Source organism: Mustela nigripes, chromosome 5, assembly GCF_022355385.1.
Source record: "Mustela nigripes isolate SB6536 chromosome 5, MUSNIG.SB6536, whole genome shotgun sequence".
In the NCBI taxonomy this organism is placed as follows: domain Eukaryota; kingdom Metazoa; phylum Chordata; class Mammalia; order Carnivora; family Mustelidae; genus Mustela; species Mustela nigripes.
Genome location: NC_081561.1, coordinates 110,321,706 through 110,344,373, shown reverse-complemented (window position 1 = coordinate 110,344,373; position 22,668 = coordinate 110,321,706). Strand labels below are relative to the sequence as shown.

Here is a 22,668-nt window from a genome sequence, read left to right as displayed (position 1 = left end):
GTAGCAAAGAGATGCAGAGCAGCCTGATGGGCCCCAGCTTATCCACACTTTTCTCTGCTCTGTACCCAGCTCTTCTTGGCAAGATGGCCCTGCTGGCCAACAGTGGCCCCAGGCTCAGCTATAGACCCTCAGAGGTGGTAACTACACAAAGCAACAGATTCCCAAAGACCTTTCCATGGTCTGACCTTGGCAGCTTGATGTGCTATGCTTCTCAGATAATTCAACACAGATTTCCTTGCAAGCTCTAACTGATCCATCTTGGCCAGTGCTTCAGGCATAATGGTTAATAATTCCTTCTCAGATCCTCAACTCCCCTTCAGGGCTGTACCTACCCAGTTCCTCCCACATTTGTGACAGGTCGAAGCCCTATAAAAAATCTCCTATTCACCTCATACTACAGTGCCCCTGCTTCCTAACTAAACCTGACTGATACAGTCCCCCACAGAGGATCTTTATAAAGGCATATCCTATACATGTGAGGCTGTACACATATGCATGATTCACAGCCATAAGGTACTATCTGTTACCAAGTACCATAACCAAACTTAAACCTATATTATATCTGAATCTCTGACTTGTGTTGTGTGAAATGAAATTCATAATTTGTCTTTAAAATTGTTTATTTTATCATTTTTAAAGCTGAGCTTTATTTCCAATATGTGATCTCTATGCATCAGCTAAATTAAGGAGGTCACAGACTCAAGGTTCAAAAACAAATTACCAATATAGTGATCATCAACAACCGTCTTGAAACTCCAAGCTAAATAGATGGTATTATACCATTTATCCTCTTAAGTGGGGTTCCAGGTCATGAATATTTGCAGTTTCTGATCAATATTAGTCCTAAATCAGAGGTTGAAATACTTAGATCAAGACACAGAGTACGCAGGATAAATACAAATCCCAGAATGTGTCCTATCTAAAATTTTGTATAAGCTGGGAGGAGGGGAAGGCCAGTTTATTTTGTTTCATTGTGGCAAGAACATTTAACATGACATTTATCCTCTCCCCAGATTTTTAAGTGTGCAATTCAGTATTGTTATCTGTAGGTACAATGTTGTACAGAAGATCTCTAGAACTTATTTATCTTAAATAACTAAGAAGCACAGGCCACTAAGGTCTTATGGCATCCCCAAGAAATCAGTGTTTAGCTTATGGCCTCCAAGTGTCTTTTTCTTTAAGATTTTATTCATTTATTTGGCAGAGAGAAAGAGAACAAGCACAAGGCTGAAGAGCAGTAGGCAGAGGGAGAAGCAGGCCCCCCCACTGAGCAAAGGACTTGATCCCAGGCCCCCCGGGATCAGGACATGAGTTGAAGGCACATGTTTAACTGACTGAGCCACTCAGGCATTCCTCCAAGTGTCTTGATAACAGAGTTGACTTGGGTTGGAGTCATATATAACATAGCAGTTATTCACAATAACTATTAAAATTCACAATAGCTATTAAAATTTAAAATGGCATGCATAGATACTGGTTTCTATTTATTTATTTTAAACTTGGATATGCTTGTCATGAAGAAGGGGCTTGAGTAAAGGGTAGGAAGGAGACCAGTGCAGTATGAACAATGGGAGATTCACAAAGATAAGTAGAAAAGACAAGACCAATTCAGTATGAACAATGGGAGATTCACAAAGAAAAGTAGAAAAGTATTCATGCACTGAATAGTAAAAGATGGAATGGAGGTACATAGAGATAATAAGAAGGGCCTAGAGTTTAGGAAAAGTAAGAGAGGAATTTACAAGCAAACATGTATGCACATGCGTATTATAAAGTATGAGGGCCAAGGGAATTGGGAGGAAAACTTTGGAAGGGATAGACTTGTCAGCCTATAAATGTTGCCTTTGGATCTGATGCTCACAACTGGAAAAATCAAATTTGGTTAGGGCCAGGCTCACATACTCAATGGAAAGTTGATCTATGAAACTGACAGGTGCGCTAAGACCACTCTTAAAGGGACCTGCTTCTGTCACTTAACATGCATGATAGCAAAGTGGGACTTCAGAAGGGAGAAACAAACTTCTTCCATGAATTTTACTCCCATTTACTGTATCGATTGGGGGCGGGGGGGATGAAAGAACTGCATCAGTAAATACCATAATCAGAGAATTCTAGCTACAACTTTTTTCCTCATAGTGAACTGACTTTTAAAATCCTATCTCTAAAACCATTGAGGCTGGAAACATAACTATAATATGCAAAGATTTTCTTCTTTGCCATTAATATCAAGTGCTGGAAGAGTGCTCAAAATTGCACACGTCACACAGACAAGCACAATACCTGTCTCTGAAAGAAGTTTTCAGAACATCACAAAATAGCACAAATAAAAGAAGAAAAACTTCTCTGAAGTTACTTAGGTGTCAGATTACAGCTGTAGAATCAAAATTATATCACAATATTCTTGTCTGATTTTTAATTTGCTTCAAGCCAAATAAACATGAATAATGAGAAAGAAATCTCAACCTAGGAGCTGATAACATCATAAACTATATAAAGGACACTTGGTTGGTTTCTGTCATAAAATTCCATCATAAAAATCACACCTGCATGAAAAAAGTTTTTGCCAGTTTCTGTCTTTTCCCCTCAAAATATCCATCTCTGCCAAAGGACATTCAGTTCAATGCCTGGAACTATCAGTTATTAGGGCTTGTCAGCAGTCAGAAATCATTCAGATATACTTCCTGCACCCATCTGAAGCTATAAATAAAAATTGTACACTAGCACATACTGAACAAAAGGATTTGGGCTTAAATGACAGCAGTCAGGATTTAGGTTAGATAGAAATAAATATTTTGTGATAAAGGAAGTTAAGATATTGGAAAGGGACATATTGAGAGAGACTAGAGCCCCCTCACCTCTCTAAAATGATTTGAAAACAAGATGTATTTTTCACCAGGACCCCACAAACCAAGAACTCAGGTATATAACAACAACAGAAAAAGATTGTATCTATTCATTGCTCTATAGATTATCAAATCCTACAATTCTATGATTAAATCAGAGAAGCAACATGGAGAAGCTTAGTCCTCATTCTCATTCTTTTATAAAACATGAATCCTTCCATGTCTTTATCACCATTTTCCCATTAATCAAAAATCACCCATGAATGGGGTTATTAACAAGCTTGATAACAGAAATCCAAGAATAATTGGAAGATATCTGGACTTTGGTTCAAGAGACCTGAGTTCAAGTTTCAACACCACTCTACTAGCTGTGTGATCTTGTTTAAAATATATATATATATGTATATATATTTTAAACAAGATGTGTGTATTTTTATATATAAAATATATAATATATATTCACATATAATTAATATATATTAATTATATATTCTTTATATTATTTATTATATTATATTATAAAATATAATATATAACTATATATGATATAAAATTATATTATAATATAATATATAATATAGACTATATATTCATATATAATTAATAATATAAATATAAATAATACAATATAATTATATTGTATTATTTATTTTATTTATTTATATTATTTATTTATTATTATATAATATATTATATTATAATATAATATATAATATAGACTATATATTCATATATAATTAATATATAATTAATAATATAAATATAAACAATATAATTATATAATGTATATGATTATGATTTTATAATTTTATAATTTTTATAATTATATATTATTTATATAATGGTATTTTATAATTATATTATTTATATTTATATATATATTATTGTATATAATATATTATATATTATAAATAATTATATTATTTGTATTATTTATATTTATATTTATATTTATATTATTAATTATATGAATATATAGTCTATATTATATATTATATTATAATTCTATATTGTATATTACATATTATTATGTATATCATTATATATTAATATATTATATAATATATATGTATATATAAATATACTATAATTAATATATATTAATTTATATATATATATAAATTAACTGCTCTGATCCTCAGATTATTCATGAATAAAGTACAGGTCATGATCCCAGGTTTACCTTACCTACATCACAGGTTTGCCATAAGGATCATAAGCAATAGTGTCTATGAGCTGCTTTGTAAACTATAAAACATAAATCATGTAATGGTGTCACTATCACTATATAACAAGTAGCTGTACAATCACATCCAAATCACAGAAAAGCACATTGTGCTCAGTTAATAAGAACTGATAATGCAGTTCATAATAATGCAAATTCAGTGAATAGTAAGCAAACACCAGCAGGATAGGGGCAGGGAATAAAAACCAACTAAAATGTTTACCCAAGTTGTTATTGAACAGATGGAAACCACAATATCTCTGCCCTACTTCATATTCTTTGAGCCTCCTGTGTTTAGGGGACAGATTTGTCCCTTTTAGCTTTTCAATCCTTGATACAGTTTTCCACCACCTTTGTTACACTGAGAGTCACTGTGTTAAAGCTACTGACATCTAGCTCTCAGGAGTCTATACATTTGTTCAACTTTAGGGAGTATAGAATACGAAACGATTCTCTGTCTTAGGCCCATGAGGGTTTACATCTAATTTATGAATGTAGGTTGGTCTACCTTTGCTCTGTGGTGTATTCTTAATCTAGAAGGCTTTAAACTTTTTCAAGGCTTTAAACTTTTTCAAGGCAGTGGAAAGGGCAAAATAAACTTTCTGAAAATGAGGAGATAACAAAAAAACAAGATATACCAGAGAAACTTATATAGAAATTCATATAGAATGACATACTATTTCTGTAATGTGTTTGTCATAATAATTAAAATTATTTCAAGGTACCTTGAAAAATATAAAAATACTAAATAACAATTATAAAACCTTACAGGTAAGTGTTTGATGACAGATATGGAAAAAAGGTGAGGTGTGACAGATAAATTCTCTTTTCTTTTGAAATATAATGTAATAGAAATACATTGTGAAGTTCAAAGAGGCATTCAAATTTCAAGACTCTGCTAAATATTACCTATAGGTATACCCAGGTACTTTATGGCCATTTTGTAATTTATGGTTTTCTTCACAAAATTTATAGAACCTGTTTTAAATTTTGTTAAGACAATATATAACTTGAAATTGCACTAAATGTCACCAGTAGCCAAAAGTGGCATCCTTAAAAACCAAGATGCTTTTGTGATGCATAGATGATTCACTACTCAAATGCACAATTTCTATTGATAATAACTGAATCTATTTAGCCCAAATTAGCAACCTCATATAAATATACTAGAAATAATTCAAGAGCTAATTTTCTATTTAAGAGACTATTTAGGGGGACGCCTGGGTGGCTCAGTTGGTTAAGCAGCTGCCTTCGGCTCAGGTCATGATCCCAGCGTCCTGGGATCCAGTCCCACATCGGGCTCCTTGCTCAGCAGGGAGCCTGCTTCTGCCTCTGCCTGCCATTCTGTCTGCCTATGCTTGCTCTCTCCTCCTCTCTCCCTCTGATAAATGAATAAAATCTTTAAAAAAAAAAAAAAAGAGAGAGACTATTTAGGCTCTTCAATTACCCATGTCCATTCTGGTGTAAGATTTTTAATCATTTTAGAGATTATCCCTCCAACAGAGTTCTAGCTTTGTTATTTTGTCTTGCTATTTCAAACGTTGAGGTTATAGTCTTTTCCTTGTTTTGAAAAATGTGTGTGCTCCTGAAAGCTAATAAACCAATGTGTATTTACAGTGTGTTAGGTTTCATACTCTGTTAGGCAGTAACAGACACAGAAGACGGTCTCTACACAAGAATCAGCCAAAAATCAAGCCAATGAATAATTGAGTGCTAAGTTGGGCCATAGAATACAAAAATGTTCTTCCAAATCAGAGGAAAAAAGAACTTTAGGAATGGAACTGTTCAGTATAATCTTCCTGGAGGAGAGGATTTAAGCTAATCTTTGGAATATAATTTAGGATTCAGGGAAAAGTTACTGGATTTTCAAGTTGGGAAAAGTCTCTGAAGAAATCAGTCCCAAGTCCAGAATGACTGGAAATAAAGGATGATGTTAAAATGAAGGATAAATCTGGCTAGGCAGAAAAGTCATTTTACAGAATCTTGATAACCCGACAAAGAAGCGAGGCTTGATGCAATAAGCCAAAGACAGCCATTAGGCTACTTCATGAATAAGGATGTAACATGAAAGATTAGTGTTTAATGGAAGCTTCAGGTAACAGTTATATGCAAAGAACTGAATGGAGACACCAAAAGCTGGGACACAAGTTTGGAGGCACTTATATATACCTAGATGGTAGTTTCAGAATCAGGAATAAAAGGTATAGGACATAATACCTGCAAGAGAAATCACTGAGTATTTTTTCAGATGTGGAAACTAGGGGTTAGGCAGATTGTATGACTTGTACAAGTCAATCATCCCCCCCCCCCCCAGTTAGCAACAGTCAGGACTAAAACCTAGATTTCTGAACACCTAAAACATGGGAGAGATTTTGAAGAAAAAAATTGCAGTTCTTGATCATAGGCAAGTTTGGCAATAACAATAAAGATGGAAAGCATAACACTAACCACTGTGGTTTAGATTCTAAAGGTAAATGGTATGGTTTAGCAGTGCTATACAATTAACCATGAGGGAAATAAGAAAATTAAATGGGGCAAAGCTAAGGAATTAGAATTTTATTACGTTGAATTTTAGATGATGGCAGAACATCTAGGTGAACTCGTCTTACAACAATTGAAAATAAGGAACTGTTCAGGGATGACAGCACATTTCTACAGCTTCTGCCCAGACCTCTCTCCAGACTTCCAGTATCATCATATATCCAACCACTCATCTGACACTGGCACCTGCAGTTTATATTAGCCCAAACTGAATTCATTGTCTTAATTCTCTCTCTTGGTTAGTGCCATTATCCATGCTGTTCATTCACTGGAAAAATATTTATTGTCACTCATGTCAGTAACCTGAGATTCATCTTCATCTCCTTCTCTTACCTCACTAACTTCAGCCAATCAGTAATCAACTCCTCAGTGATGTTTCCTCCTTCCTATTTATTCATCTTTACTACTGCCATCTTGGTTTAGACTCTTGTCAACTCATGCCTGGTTTATGGTAATAGTCTCCTAACTGGTTCCATTGTCTGCTTTGGATCCCATTTTAGCCTTACTCCATATAATTACTAGAATGGTCTTCTAAAAAGCAAGTCAGACCATTAGGTTACTTCTTTACTTATAATTCCTTGATTACTATTCTCATAATCTATATGGAGTTTAAGGCCTCAAAATCTTATCCTTGTTTCCTTCTTAGGAGTTTCAAACATGGAGATATATGGAATTGTCTGATTAATCTATATGGTTTACATCTCAGTAGCTTTGACTGGGTAACTCTCGCTTCTTGGATTTCCCTTCTCTCCACATCTCCCCTACCCATACTTTCCACCCCTCCTAGCTATTGAACAATTCTCCTATTGAACAATTCAATTTTGAGTTCAAAACTGAGCTCAAAAATGACCTCAAGATAAACTTTACTGATATTCCTTTATTCAAGTAGAACTGACGAGCTTCTCCTTTATATCTCCTTTGTACATAACCCATATTAATTTATTGCAAGTATAGTTGAATGTCTATATCTTCACCTAGACTGGAAGGTCTTTGAAAACAGAAATCATATCCTATTCATCAGCTGTATCTCCTAAAAGAGAGCCTTGTTAACAATATTTACTTTACAAAGGTCTGCATTTATGAATTACATAGACATCTGAGATAAAGGCACACATTTGAATGAGTCTGGAAGTGCAAAATTCCCAAACCAGATTGCTTCAGAAAGCTAGATAACAGTTAAGGTCTAGCAACAGCTAAAGAGGCGATAAAAAAAGACAAGAGAAGGAATGATAAGTACTTTTCAAAAAGCCAAGGAAGAAAATAGTTTTAAGGAAAAAATGGGAAGAAATCATTCAAAGGGAATTAAAAATATTAAGATATATTTATAAGGTTATATTTATTATATTTATTAAAAAGATTTATGATTAATATAACAGTGAAAAACAAAACAATCCAAATTTCAAAAAAAAGCACCTCCTGACATACTGATTTGATAAAACATATGATGCCAAAGGGTTAAATATGAAAATGCTCATGTACAACAATGCTAAAAGTAGCAGCTAATGCTGCACAACCCATTGATTATGAGCATATAAAGATCAATGAGCTTAAATTAAAATACTGCAGATGAATTTTTTAAGATTTATTTATTATTTCAGAGAGAGAGAGCATGTGCATGCAAGCGCCAGTGTGGGAAGGGGCAGAAGTAGAGAATCTTCAAGCAGACTTCCTGCAGAGCCCAATATGGGGCTGATCCCACAACCCATGAGCTTAGGAACTGAGCTGAAACCAAGAGCTGGATGCTCAACCGACTGAGCCATCCAGGCATGTCAACATTGCAGATGAATTAATATAGTTACTGCACTAAGACAAAGGAATTAAATAGATGTTTTCTGAAATATTTGTTTCATTTAAAAGTTTAATTTTATTAAATAATGGTGTTCTCAATATTGAACTGAATTAAAAAGGTCAGTTATTTATAAATAAAGTCATGTCTTAACCTGGGCTTGATAGTTCCTATTCATATAGTCCATATGAATAGAGTTCTAGCTAGAGTTCTAGCTTTGTTATTTTGTCTTGCTATTTATTTATTATAAATAAAGTCATGTCTTAACCTGGGCTTGATAGTTCCTATTCATATAGTCCATATGAATAGAGTTCTAGCTAGAGTTCTAGCTTTGTTATTTTGTCTTGCTATTTCAAACGTTGAGGTTATAGTCTTTTCCTTGTTTTGAAAAACAAGGAAATATGGAGTATTATGCCTCCATTAGAAAGGATGAATACCCAACTTTTGTAGCAACATGGACAGGACTGGAAGAGATTATGCTGAATGAAATAAGTCAAGCAGAGACAGTCAATTATCATATGGTTTCACTTATTTGTGGAGCATAACAAATAACATGGAGGACAAGGGGAGATGGAGGTAGAAGGGAATTGAAGGAAATTGGAAGGGGAGGTGAACCGTGAGAGACTATGGACTCTGAAAAACAACCTGAGGGTTTTGAAGGGGTGGGGGGGGGGGGGGGAGGGGGGGGGAACCAGGTGGTGGGTATTAGGGAGGGCACGAATTGCATGGAGCACTGGGTGTGGTGCAAAAACAATGAATACTGTTGTGCTGAAAAGAAATAATTTTTTTTTTAAGTATATAATACTGGATGCCTGGGTGGCTCAGTGGGTTAAAGCTTCTGCCTTCAGCTCAGGTCATGATACCAAGGCCCTGGGATCGAGACCTGCATCGGACTCTCTGCTGAGCAGGGAGCCTGCTTCCTCCTCTCTCTCTGTTTGCTTCTCTGCCTACTTGTGATCTGTCTGTCAAATAAACAAACAAATTCTTAAAAAAAAAAAAAAGTATATAGTACTGAGTCCTTTTATAAAAAAACAATGTATAACAAAAATTATCAAATCATGATGTCTTTGCTTTATAAGTTCAAATTGTTATGGCTTGTTTTTTTAAAACAAGACATACTTGCACTAACGAATATAAAATTATTTTGTGTTTGTGATGGCCTTCGCTCTAAAACATGAATACCTGAGGTTTGACTTTACCAGTTCTGTTTTCTAAATTAAAGCTTCCAAAAGCTCTTTATAAGTCAATTACATGCTAAGTCAAACAATAATATATATAAAAGACCTAATTATTAGGAGTAAAAGTGTTCAGGACACCAAGTCCCTTTATTCCTAACCACCTACATAGGGCCATCATTACCTCCTTGGGATATCATAAGAAAAGGTTGGGTGTAGATAACAGGTTGAAATAGGAGAGCCAAATTAAAATGCCCCAGGCAGGCTAGGTAAATTAATGAATCGAATCAAACATAAGAGCACATACCCATCCATAAGAGAATAGTAGCTACTCAATTCTGTGACAGGTTGCTCTAAAGAAATGCCAGTTCAGTGTTGCCACAGCTTCACATTAAGCAAGAGAAGGAGGAAATCCAGATTTATCTGTAAAATCCCCAATATAAATGTCTCTTGTGTGAATGATTATATTAGAGAATAATTGGGCCCATAGTCCTAGCTAGGCCCAATTATTGCAGGTCATATTGAAGGTCATAGCTTGAAAGTTTTATTTCACTTTTTCAGTGTTTTTTAAAATGTTGAGTTTCTGCTCCATTTCAGGCACTCAGGTAGGCAAATGATTAGGAGTTATTAAGGATACAGGCCTATGGTCACTATGCTGAAGAAAAGTTTACAGAGGAAAGCAGGGAGGCCCGGTCAGAAAACCAAAAGGAGATCTAGTGTGCTTTGGAATAGAAGCTAAGAAATCGCAGAATTCCAGTGAAATAAGGACTGAACAACGTTAGAATTGAAAAATCAGAAGTTATGGGTGATGTTAGAGAGAAACATTTTGATATGTGCTAGGAACACAGATGGAAGAACATAGAATGGAGAAATAAATGGAACAGGAGGAATTAAAGGCAGCAAATATGAAACAGACTTTTGAGAAGTTAAAAAAAAAAAAAAAGGAGAAAAGATCTATTGTATAATAGCTATAGCATACCATGTAGGAAGAGTTTAAGAATCCTTACGGATGGTAACACTTAAGCAGATTTGTAATCTAAGGGGTAATCCCCATTACAGGGCAAGAGGTTTAAATACTGTGGATATTTGGGTGCCTGGGTGGCTCAGTGGGTTAAGCCGCTGCCTTCGGCTCAGGTCATGATCTCAGGGTCCTGGGATTGAGGCCCTCATCTGGCTCTCTGCTCAGCAAGGAGCCTGCTTCCCTCTCTCTCTCTGCCTGCCTCTCTGTCTACTTGTGATCTCTCTCTGTCAAATAAATAAAATCTTTAAAAAAAAAAAAATACTGTGGATATTTAAGATTCAGGAGAGAGAATGGAAGACAGAGAGAGAGGAAGTTTCTAGGGGATGCAAAAGGGACTGTACTGGGGTGCAGCTGAAAAGAATTGGCCTTAAGCAGTATGACAGAATTCTTATCTTAAGAGAACAGGAGAAAGAAATAGGAATTGGGTAAAGATGAAAACAAGTATTGGGGATACATTGTAGGGGTGGTGGGAACAATAAAATGGGTGAATTTTTCTCAAAATAAATATCTTCCCTAGAGAGTTGTGTCAGACCACATATAAACCTCACAGACTTCTCTTTATCTGAAGGCCCATGCATCCTAGTCCATAATCCCTTTCCCCAAGCCCAAACATTGAGGTTGGCATCATAGAGCTTATCATTTGAACAGAAGGAAAGGAAAGAAAAAAAGAATAAACTTTTGTTTCTTCTGAACCTGAGATATAATTAACATAAAATTGTAAAATCCTTAAAATGTACATCCTGGTGGATTGATACATGTATGCACTGAGAGACAAGTCTCCCATCAGGTTAATAAATGCATTTATTCATTAAATTGGGGAGTTGCAAACATTTAAGTTCTACTCTCTTAGTCAATTTCAATCATATATGACAGCATTATTGACTATAATTACAATGTTTTACATTAGATCCTCAGAACTTACTCATCTTATAGCTAAAAGTTTGTAGTACCCTTTTGCCAGCCCCTCCCTATTTAATTGATCCTTCAGCCCCTGGCAAACATTTTTCTATTTCCTGTGTCTATGAGTATTATTTTCATTTTTTATATGTGAAATCTAAAAAAAAAAAAAATGAAAATCATACTCATTGATCTGAGATACACTTTACTGAGGAGACTTTCTTTTTGTCATTGTATGTACTTAGAGCTCTTATCAAAAATTAGTTGACCATGTATGTGTAGGTTTAAGTCTGGGCTCCCTATTCTGTTCTATTGATCTATGTGTCTGTTTTTTATGCTAAAACCATCCTGTTTTCATTACTATAGCTTTGAAATATAGTTTGAATCCCCTATTAAATTATTCAATATAGTTATATTCTTGAGCTCTGTGATTTCTGTTTGGTACTTTCTTATATTTTCAATCTCTGTTGAAATTCTCACTTTGTTTATGCATTGTTTTCTTGACCTCAGTGAACAGCTCTACGCCTATTATTTTCAACTCATTATCAGGGACATCACTTGTCCCTATTTCATTAAGGTCTGGAGTTTTATCTCATTCTTTTGCTTGGAACATATTCCTCCATTTCTTCATTTTTCTCCACTCTTTGTGTTGGATTTGATGCACTATATAAAACTTCCACCTTTCTGTCTTGATGGAGTGCTCTGTAAAATCAGGAAACTTATCTTTCAGCCCAACCCTAGCTCTTGGTTTTCTCAAACCTCTGTGATTGTCCAGATTGCCTTCTTTGTTCTTAATGGCTCCCAGTAGTTGAGGCTATGCCTAAACCTGTCCATGTACCAAAGGGGAGGATGTCAGTCAGCACCTAGATGCAGGTGGATGGAAAGCCAGACACTTGGGCAGCAGCTTTTAAAGTACGCAAGTAGAATGAAAAGAAAGATGGAGGTGGGTATTTCTGTCTCTTCCCTGTGTACTGAGTCCAAGGTGGATAGCCAGTTAAGAACTGTTTCTTTCATTGCTACAGATCTGTGGGGCCTGAGAACATAAGCCCCATTGGCTATCACAGCCAGATGATCAAGGGATACATCCTCTGGGTGGCAGCAACAAAAGCCAGGGCATCAGACATGTGTATAAGCTCCTTCCAGGGAGAGACCAGCAACCTGGAGTACACCGGAGGGAAAACACAGAGACGACACCTACCAGCCTCCCAGGTCTCAGGTAAAGATCACAATCAGCCCCTAAAAGTGTGTCAAATTAAAATCCTGACCCTCATACAGAGCTTTTAAAGTAAATAAATAGGCTTCTTTCAGAGGAAGATTGCCAGATGATGTCTTTGTCTGCTCCCTCTGTGCTGAGCTCTGAGGGGAATAGCCACACTAAGTCCTTGTGAGCCCATTAAGAACTGTTTTTTAGCTCATGATAGTCTTATAGGTCTCATGGAAGAAAGGCTTTGGCTTTCAGAACTAGATGTTTAAGGGCCCCATCTCCCAGGTGCAAGACTTAAAAATTGGGATGCTAAGTATTCAGTCCAAACCCTCTGCACCTCAGGGAGAAGCTGGGAGTGGAGTACCTTCCAGATTATATGTCACTTTGCTGGATGTGGGGTTTATGGTATGATTTCATCTCAGCCTTTCCTATCGATTTTAATGTGTATATTTTTTCATTTGCCAATATGTAGTATTCACTCTGCTAATTTCTGAATTTCTTTCAGAGGGAATTTCTCCATTTGTACCTATAGATTCAGTGTGTCTGTGGGAAGAGGTGATTTCAGGAGCCTCCTAAATTGCCACCTTGAACCAGAGCTCACAGAGGACATTTTAATACATCTAGAAACTCCTAGAGAATCAATGATAAAACTATCTCAATAAATTAAAAATTAATCAATATAAGAATATACAGAACTAATGTGTAAAAACCAGCAATCTTCAACAATTGAAAATGTGAAATGACATCAGGTCATAGGAGTTCAGCTAGATAGTTATCAAACCATTCCAAACATGTACAAACTCAACAGGAGATCAAAGAGAAGAAGAGCAGCAATTCTAGGAACAGAAAATTGACCACGTTGTGAAAGGTAAGATGTGTGGAGAAGTGAATCTGAAGCAATGGGAAGATAGACCACAGGGGGAGGTGCCAGCTCCCAGCAAGCGGTGGAACAGTTAAGCACAAAATCAGAACTTTTAGAAGTCTGTTCCATGGAGGGACATGGCTCCAGAGGCTAAGTGGGGGTGGAGTCTTCGAGGTGACAGTGTGGTCTCAAGTACCATGGGGTCACAGAAAAATCGGGGGTATCTGAGTGTAGCAGAGCTACCACGTATTGGAGCGAGGAAGCTGGCTACAGAGACAGAGCCAAAGAGTGAGCTCTCAGATCAGGGTAACCTTAAACCCATGATCTGCAACACAGTAGGGCCACTACTCTTTGAGGAGGGACCCAACAAGTGGTAGATCCAGGGAGACTCACCTTCTTCCTCCAGAGGAATAGCATGGCAGGAATCTGCTGGGTTTGGAGATTCCAAATGGGGTTGTGCACCAGAGACAGAAATGCTTAGACACAGGCTGAGTAAGCTTGGAGAGACCAAGGAGACAAGAGTGATTGACCGCTTTTCCCTGAGGGCACACTGAAAAGTGGGACATGAGCTCTCAGCTGGAGACTGGGAGGCCACCATTTTCATTCCTGTCCTCTAGAGCTCTATGGAAAACATTCAGGGAACAAAAACTCCCAAGAGCGAACCTGAGCAGATTTCTTAGCCTGGCCCCTGTCAAGGGTGATGCAATTCTGCCATGGACAAAGGCATTTGAGAATCACTACAACAGGCCCCTCCCCCAGAAAATCAGCAAGAACATCCAGCCAAGACCAAGCTCACAAATCAAGGAGAACAGTGGAACTCCAGAGCTAAGGGAAAGCAGTGCATGAAGTTCATGACTTTCTCCCCATGATCTTTTAGTCTTGCAAAGTTAAATTAAATATTTTTAATTTTTTCTTATTCCAATATTTTAACTTTTCCTCTATCCTCTTTTAATGTTTTTAACTAGTTTATCTTAATAATACTTTTCTTTAAAAAAAAAGGTTTTTTAAAATCTTCATTATTATAGTTATATTTTACTTTCATTGTATTTAACCTTTTTTGTATATAGGGTTTTTTTTTTCCTAAAAAATTTTTGGGATACAATCTCTTCTAATAGATCAAAATATACCCTAAATCTAGCACAGGGCTGTGTTCTAGTCTCCAGCCTGTGCCCATTCTCTCTCTCTCTCTTTTTTTTCTTCTTTCTTTTTCTAGCCAACTTATCTTATCAATTACTTTTTTTAGAATTTCTTTTAATTTTCAACTTTACAGTCATATTCCATCCTTTCATCATGTTTACCCTTATTTTTATGTATGTATATGTATATATATATATATATATGTTTTTCTTTCTTTAAAATTTTGGGAGGTAGTTTCTTCTAAGAGACCAAAATATACCCAAAATCAAGTGAGTGCCTCTATTCTATTCACCAGTGTGTGTGTGTGTGTGTGTGTATATATACACTTTTTTTTTTAATTTCTCTCTATCTTCTTTCTTCTCCCCTCACTTTGGGTCTCTTCTGATTTGGTTAGTGTACATTTTTCTGGGGACATCTGCCACTCTTTTAGTATTTTATTCTCTCGTTTATATATTCTTACCTGGATAAAATGACAAGGAGGAAAAACTCACCACACAAAAAAAAAAAAAAAAAAAAAAAAAAAAAACAGGACACTGTACCAAGGGCTAGGGACCTAATCAATACGGACATTGGTACTATGTCAGATCTAGAGTTCAGAATGACAATTCTCAAGTTGCCAGCTGGGCTCGAAAAAGGCATGGAAGATATTAGAGAAACCCTGTCTGGAGAAATAAAATCCCTTTCTGGAGAAATAAAAGAACTAAAATCTAACCAAGATGAAATCAAAAACATATTAATGAGGTGCAATCAAGAATGGGGGCTCTTACTACTAGGATAAATGAGGCAGAAGAGAGAATTAGTGATATAGAAGACCAAATGACAGAGAATAAAGAAGCTGAGCAAAAGAAAGACAAAGAACTACTGGAACACAAGGGGATAATTTGAGAGATAAGTGATACTATAAGATGAAACAATATTAAAATAATTGGGACCCCAGAAGAAGAAGAAAGGGGGGGCAGAAGGTATATTGGAGCAAATTATAATCGAGAATTTCCCTACTATGGCAAAGGGAACAAGCATCAAAATCCAGGAGGTGCAGAGAACCCCCTCAAAATCAATAAAAATAGGTCCACACCCCATCATTTAATAATAGTACTTACAAGTCTTAGTAACAAAGAGAAAATCCTGAAAGCAGCTTGGGACAAGAAGTCTGTAACATACAATGATAGAAATATTAGATTGTCAGCAGACTTATCCACAGAGACCTGGCAGGCTGAAAGAACTGGCATGATATATTCAGAGCACTAAATGAGAAAAATATGCAGCCAAGAACTCTATATCCACCTAGGCTCTCATTAAAAATAGAAGGAGACATAAAAATCTTCCAAGACACACAAAAACTAAAAGAATTTGCAAACACACACCAAACCAGTCCTACAGGAAATATTGAAAGGGGTCCTCTAAGCAAAGAGAGAGCCTAAAAGTAGACCAGAAAGGAACAGAGACAAAATACAATAACAGTCACTTTACAGGCAATACAATGGCATTATATTCATGTCTTTCAATAGTTACCCTGAATGTAAATGGGCTAAATGTCCCAATCAAAAGACACAGAATGGATTAAAAAAAAAAAAAAAAAAAAAGAAACCCATCAATATGCTAGCTACAAGAGACCCAAAGAGACATCCAGATTTAAAGTGAGGGGGTAGAAAATAATTCACCATGCTAATGGACATCAAAGAAAGCTGGGATGGCAATACTTGTATCAGATAAATTAGTTTTTAAGCCAAAGACTACAAGAAGAGATGGTGAAGGACACAATATCATACTCAAAGGGTCTTTCCAAAAAGAAGATTTAGCAACTTTAAATATCAATGCCCCTAACATAGGAACAGCCAACTATATAAACCAATTAATAACAAAATCAAAGAAAGACATTGACAATAATGGACTTACACCCCCACTCACTAAAATGGACAGATCATCCAAGCAAAAGATCAGCAAGGAAACAAAGGCCTTAAATGACACATTGGACCAGAAGGACATCACAGATATATTTAGAACACTCCATCCCAAAGCAACAGAATACACATTCTTCTCTAGTGCACATGGAACATTCTCCAGAATAGATCACATTCTGGATCACAAATCAGGTCTCAACCAGTACTAAAAGATTGGGATCATTCCCTGCATATTTTCAGACCACAATGCTCTGAAGCTAGAACTCAATCACAAGAGGAAACTTTGAAAGAACTCAAATACCTGGAGGCTAAAGAGCATCCTACCAAAGAATGAATGGGTCAACCAGTAAATTAAAGAAAATTTGAAAAAATTCATGGAAACAAATGATAATGAAAACACAACTGCTCAAAATATGTGCGACACAGCATAGGTGGTCCTGAGAGGAAAATACATAGCAATACAAGCCTTTCTCAAGAAACAAGAAAGGGGGAGTTCCTGGGTGGCTCAGTGGGTTAAAGCCCCTGCCTTTGGCTCAGGTCATGATCCCAGGGTCCTGGGATTGAGCCCCAAATCGGGCTCTCTGCTCAGCAGGGAGCCTGCTTCCCTTCCTCTCTCCTGTCTGCCTCTCTGCCTACCTGTGTTTTCTGTCTGTCAAATAAATAAATAAACTCTTTAAAAAAGAAAGAAATAAAAGGTCTCAAATACACAACCTAACCCTACACCTAAAGGAGCTGGAGAAAAAACAAGAAAGAAACCCTAAATCCAGCAGGAGAAGAGAAATCATAAAGATCAGAGCAGAAATCAATGAAATAGAAACCAAAAGAACAGTAGAACAAATCAACAGAACTAGGAGCTGGTTCTTTGAAAGAATTAATAAGAATGATAAGCCCCTGGCCAGACTTATCAAAAAGAAAAGAGAAAGGACCCAAATAAATAAAATCATGAATGAAAGAGGAGAGATCACAACACCAAAGAAATACAACAATTATAAGAACATATTATGAGCAACTATACGCCAGCTAATTTGACAATCTGGAAGAAATGGATGCATTCCTAGAGACATACAAACTATCACAACTGAACCAGGAAGAAATAGAAAACCTGAACAGACTCATAACCAGTAAGGAGATTGAAACAGTCATCAAAAATATCCAAACAAACAAAAGCCCAGGCCCAGACGGTTTCCCAGGGGAATTCTACCAAATATTTAAAGAAGAGCTAATTCCTATTCTCCTGAAACTGTTCCAAAAAATAGAAATGGAAGGAAAACTTCCAAACTCATTTTATGAGGCCAACATCACCTTGTTCCCAAAACCAGACAAGGATCCCATTAAAAAAGAGAATTACAGATCAATATCCTTGATGAACACAGATGCGAAAATTCTCACCAAAATACTAGCCAATAGGATCCAACAGTACATTAAAAGGATTATTCACCACAACCAAGTGGGATTTATTCCAGGGCTGCAAGGTTGGTTCAACATCCACAAATCCATCAATGTGATACAATACATTAATAAAAGAAAGAACAAGAACCACATGATACTCTCAATAGATGCTGAAAAAGCATTTGACAAAGTACAGTATACTTTCTTGATTAAAACTCTTCAAAGTGTAGGGATAGAGGTTACATACCTCAATTCATCAAAGCTTTATGAAAAACCGACAGCAAGTATCATTCTCAATGGGGATAAACTGAGAGCTTTTCCGCAAAGATCAGGAACATAGCGGGGATGTCCATCATCACCACTGCTATTCAACATAGTACTAGAAACCCTAGCCTCAGCAATCGGACAACAAAAAGAAATTAAAGCCATCCGAACCAGCAAAGAAGTCAAACTCATTCTTTGCAGATGATATGATACTCTATGTGGGAAACCCAAAAGACTCCATTCCAAAACTGCTAGAACTCATATAGGAATTCAGTGAAGTGTCAGGATATAAAATCAATGCACAGAAATCAGTTGCATTTCTATACACCAACAACAAGACAAAAGAAAGAGAAATTAAGTAGTTGGTCCCATTTACAATTGCACCCAAAACCATAAGATACCTAGGAAAAAAGCTAACCAAAGAGGAAAGAATATGTACTTAGAAAACTATAAAGCACTCTTGAAGGAAATTGAGGAAGACACAAAGAAATGGAAAAAGTTCCATGCTCATGGATTGGAAGAAAAAATATTGTAAAAATGTCATTGTTACCTAAAGCAATTTACACATTTAATGCAATCCCTATCAAAATACTATCTTTTTTTTTTCTCAAAGAAATGGAACAAATAATCCTAAAAGTTATATGGAACCAGAAAAGACCCTGAATAGCCAGAGGAACATTGAAAAAGAAAGCCAAAGTTGGTGGTATCTCAATTCCAGACTTCGAACTCTATTATAAAGCTGTAATCAAGACGGTATGGTACTGGCACAAAAAAAAAAAAAAAGACACATAGATCAATGGAACAGAATAGAGAGCCCAGAAATAGACCCTCAACTCTATGGTCAACTAATCTTCAACAAAGCAGGAAAGAATGTCTAATGCAAAAAAGACAGTCTCTTCAACAAATGGTATTGGGAAAATTGGACAGCCACCTATAGAAGAATGAAACTGGACCATTTTCTTACACCACTCACAAAAATAGTCTCAAAATGGATGAAAGACCTCAATGTGAGATAGGAATCCATCAAAACCCTTGAGGCAAACACAAGCAGCAACCTCTTCTACCTCAGCCACAACAACTTCTTCCTAGAAATATTGCCAAAGGCAAGGGAAGCAAGAGTAAAAGTGAACTATTGGGACCTCATCAAGATCAAAATCTTTTGCACAGCAAAAGAAACAGTCAACAAAACTAAAAGACAACTGACAAGATGGGAGAAGATATTTGCAAATGACATATCTGATAAAGGGCTAGTATCCAAAATCTATAAAGAACTTATCAAACTCAACACCCAAAGAACAAATAATCCAATCAAGAAATGGGCAGAGGACATAAACAGACATTTCTGCAAAGAAGACATCCAGATGGCCTACAGACATATGAAAAAATGCTCCACATCACTTGGCATCAGGGAAATACAAATCAAAACCATAATGAGATACCACTTCACACCAGTCAGAATGGCTAAAATTAACAAGTCAGGAAACAACAGATGTTGGGGAGGATGCAGAGAAAAGGGAACCCTCCTATACTGTTCATGGGAATGCAAGTTGGTGTAGCCATTCTGGAAAACAGCATGGAGGTTCCTCAAAAAGTTGAAAATAGAGCTACCCTACAACCTACCCTACAACCCAGCCATCACACTACTGGGTATTTACCCTAAAGAAATAAATGTAGAGATCCGAAGAGGCACATGCACCCAAATGTTTATAGCAGCAATGTCCACAATAGCCAAACTATGGAAAGAACCTAGATGCCCATCAACAGATGAATGGATAAAGAAGATGTGAGATATTTTATACATACACACACACACACACACACACGTATGTGTGTGTGTGTGTATATATATAATCCTAAAAGTTATACAGATATAGATATATAGATATATATACACACACATATATATCTATATATGTATAATGGAATATTATGCAGTCATCAAAAGAAATGAAATGAAAATGAAATCTAGGGGCACCTGGGTGGCTCAGTGGGTTAAAGCCTCTGCCTTCAGCTCAGGTCATGATCTCCTGGAATCATGGGGTCCTGGGATCAAGCCCCACATCGGGCTCTCTGCTCAGCAGGAAGCCTGCTTCCTCCTCTCCCTTTCTGTCTGCCTCTCTGCCTACTTGTGATCTCCGTCAAATAAATAAATAAAGTCTTTCTTTAAAAAATGTAATGAAATCTTGCCATTTGCAATGACATGGATGGAACTAGAGGGTATTATCCTGAACAAAATAAGTCAATCAGAGAAAGACAATTAATATATGATCTCTCTGATATGAGGAATTTGAGAGGCAGAGTTGGGGGTTTGGGGGCTAGGGAGGGAAAAATGAAACAAGATGGGATCAGGAGAGAGACAAACCATAAGAGACTCTTAATATTACAAAACAAACTGAGGGTTGCTGGTGGGGGGAGCAGTGTGGAAAGGGTGGTTGGGTTATGGACATTGGGGAGGGTATGTGATATGATGAGTGCTGTGAAGTGTGTAAGCCTGACAATGCAGCTGTACCTCTGGGGCAAATAATATATTATATGTCAATAAAAACAATTAATTAAAAAATTTTAATAAACAACAAAAAATAAATATATAAATAAAAACCAGCAACCTTCAAATGAACAAATAATAAATAGAAGATATGCTGGAAGAGAAAACCCCATTTACAACAGCAACAAAAAAGATAAAATACTTAGGAAAAAAAACTTAACAAAAAAATGTTCAAAATAAATATGTGAGTAAAACTATAAAACTATATGAATAAACTACAAAACAGTCCTAAATGTAAAGATACTCTTTGTTCTCAGTTAGAACATTTCAACATCATCACAATGACAGTTCTCCCCTAAAGTTAATTTACAAATTTAATACCAACCCAATAAAAATACCTACAAGTTCCTTTCTAGAGCTAAATAAGATAATCCTAGAGTTTATATGGGGGGGAAAAAGGCAACTTATAGAATGGGAGAAGATACTTGCAAATGATATATCTGATAAAAGGTTAGTACTCAAAATATATAAAGAACTTTTAAAATTAACCACTCCAAAAATTAATAATCCAATTAAAAAATGGGCAGAAGGCATGAATAGCTATTTCTTCAAAGAAGACATCCAGATGGCTAACAGACACATGAAAAAATACGCAACATCACTGATCAGCAGGGAACTGCAAATCAAACTATACTAAGATATCACCTCACACCTGTCAGAATGATTAAAATCACAAGAAACAATAGGTGTTAGCAAAGATGTGGAGAAAAAAGAACCCTCTTGCACTGTTGGTGGGAATGCAAACTGACACAGCCACTCTAGAAAACAGTATGGTGGTTCCTCAAAAATTTAAAAATAGAATTACCCTATGATCCAGCAATCACACTATTATGTATTTACCCAAAGAATACAAAATACTAATTCAAAGGGATATAAGAACCCCAATGTTTATAGTAGCAATACCTACAATAGCTAAATTATGGAAACAGATCCAGTGTCCACTGGCTGATGAATAAAAGAAGATGATAAATAAGATGTGGTTTATATAGACAATGGAATATTACTCAGCCATAAAAGGAATGGAATCTTTCCATTTGTAATGACATAGATGGAGCTAGAGAGTATTATACTAAGTGAAATAAGTCAGTCTTAGACAAATATATAATTTCACTTATATGGAATCTAAGAAACAAATGAGCAAAAGGGGAAAAAAGAGAAATAGAGAGGCAAACCTCTCCTAAGAAACAGACTCTTACCTGTAGAGAACAAACTGATGATTACCAAAAAAGAGGTGGGTTGGGGAATAGGTTAAATAGAGATGAGGATTAAGTGTGCGCTTATCGTGATAAGCACCAGGTGATGAATGGAAGTGTTGAGTCACTCTATTGTACACCTGAAACTAATACTCCACTGTATATGAACTAACTGGAATTTAAATAATTTTTTTTCAAATTTATTTATTTATTTATTAGCGAGAGCACAAGTAAGGTGAAGGGAGGAGGAAGAGGGAAAGAGAGAATCTCCAACAGACTTCCCGCTGAGCATGGAGCCCCATGAAGGGCTTGATCTCAAGACTCTGAGATCATGACCTGGGGCAAAATGAAGAGTTGGATGCTTAACTGATTGAGCCACCCAGATGCCCTTAAATAAAAACTTTAAAAAAAAAAAAAAAAGACACATGAAAGTATACTCGGAAAACATAGAAAAAGAAAAGCTAGGAGAGGGTACTATTCCTAACAGATTAAAACATACCAAAGAATAGTATACTACTAGTGCATGAATAGAATGACTAGAATAAAAAGTTTACAAACAAGACCACCTATATATGGAAATTTAGTATATGATAAAGGCAGTACTCAAATTACTGAGATGATGATAAATGTTTTAATAAACAGTATTGGGACAACTAATAGCCGTTGGAAAAAGACAAAATTAAAT

The 22,668-nt window shown here is 36.1% G+C and overlaps 1 pseudogene; it reads left to right on the top strand.

The window, feature by feature from the left end:
- The window catches only part of LOC132018695 (high mobility group protein B1-like), a 97,242-nt pseudogene that overhangs the window by 55,463 nt on the left and 19,111 nt on the right, over positions 1 to 22,668 (top strand).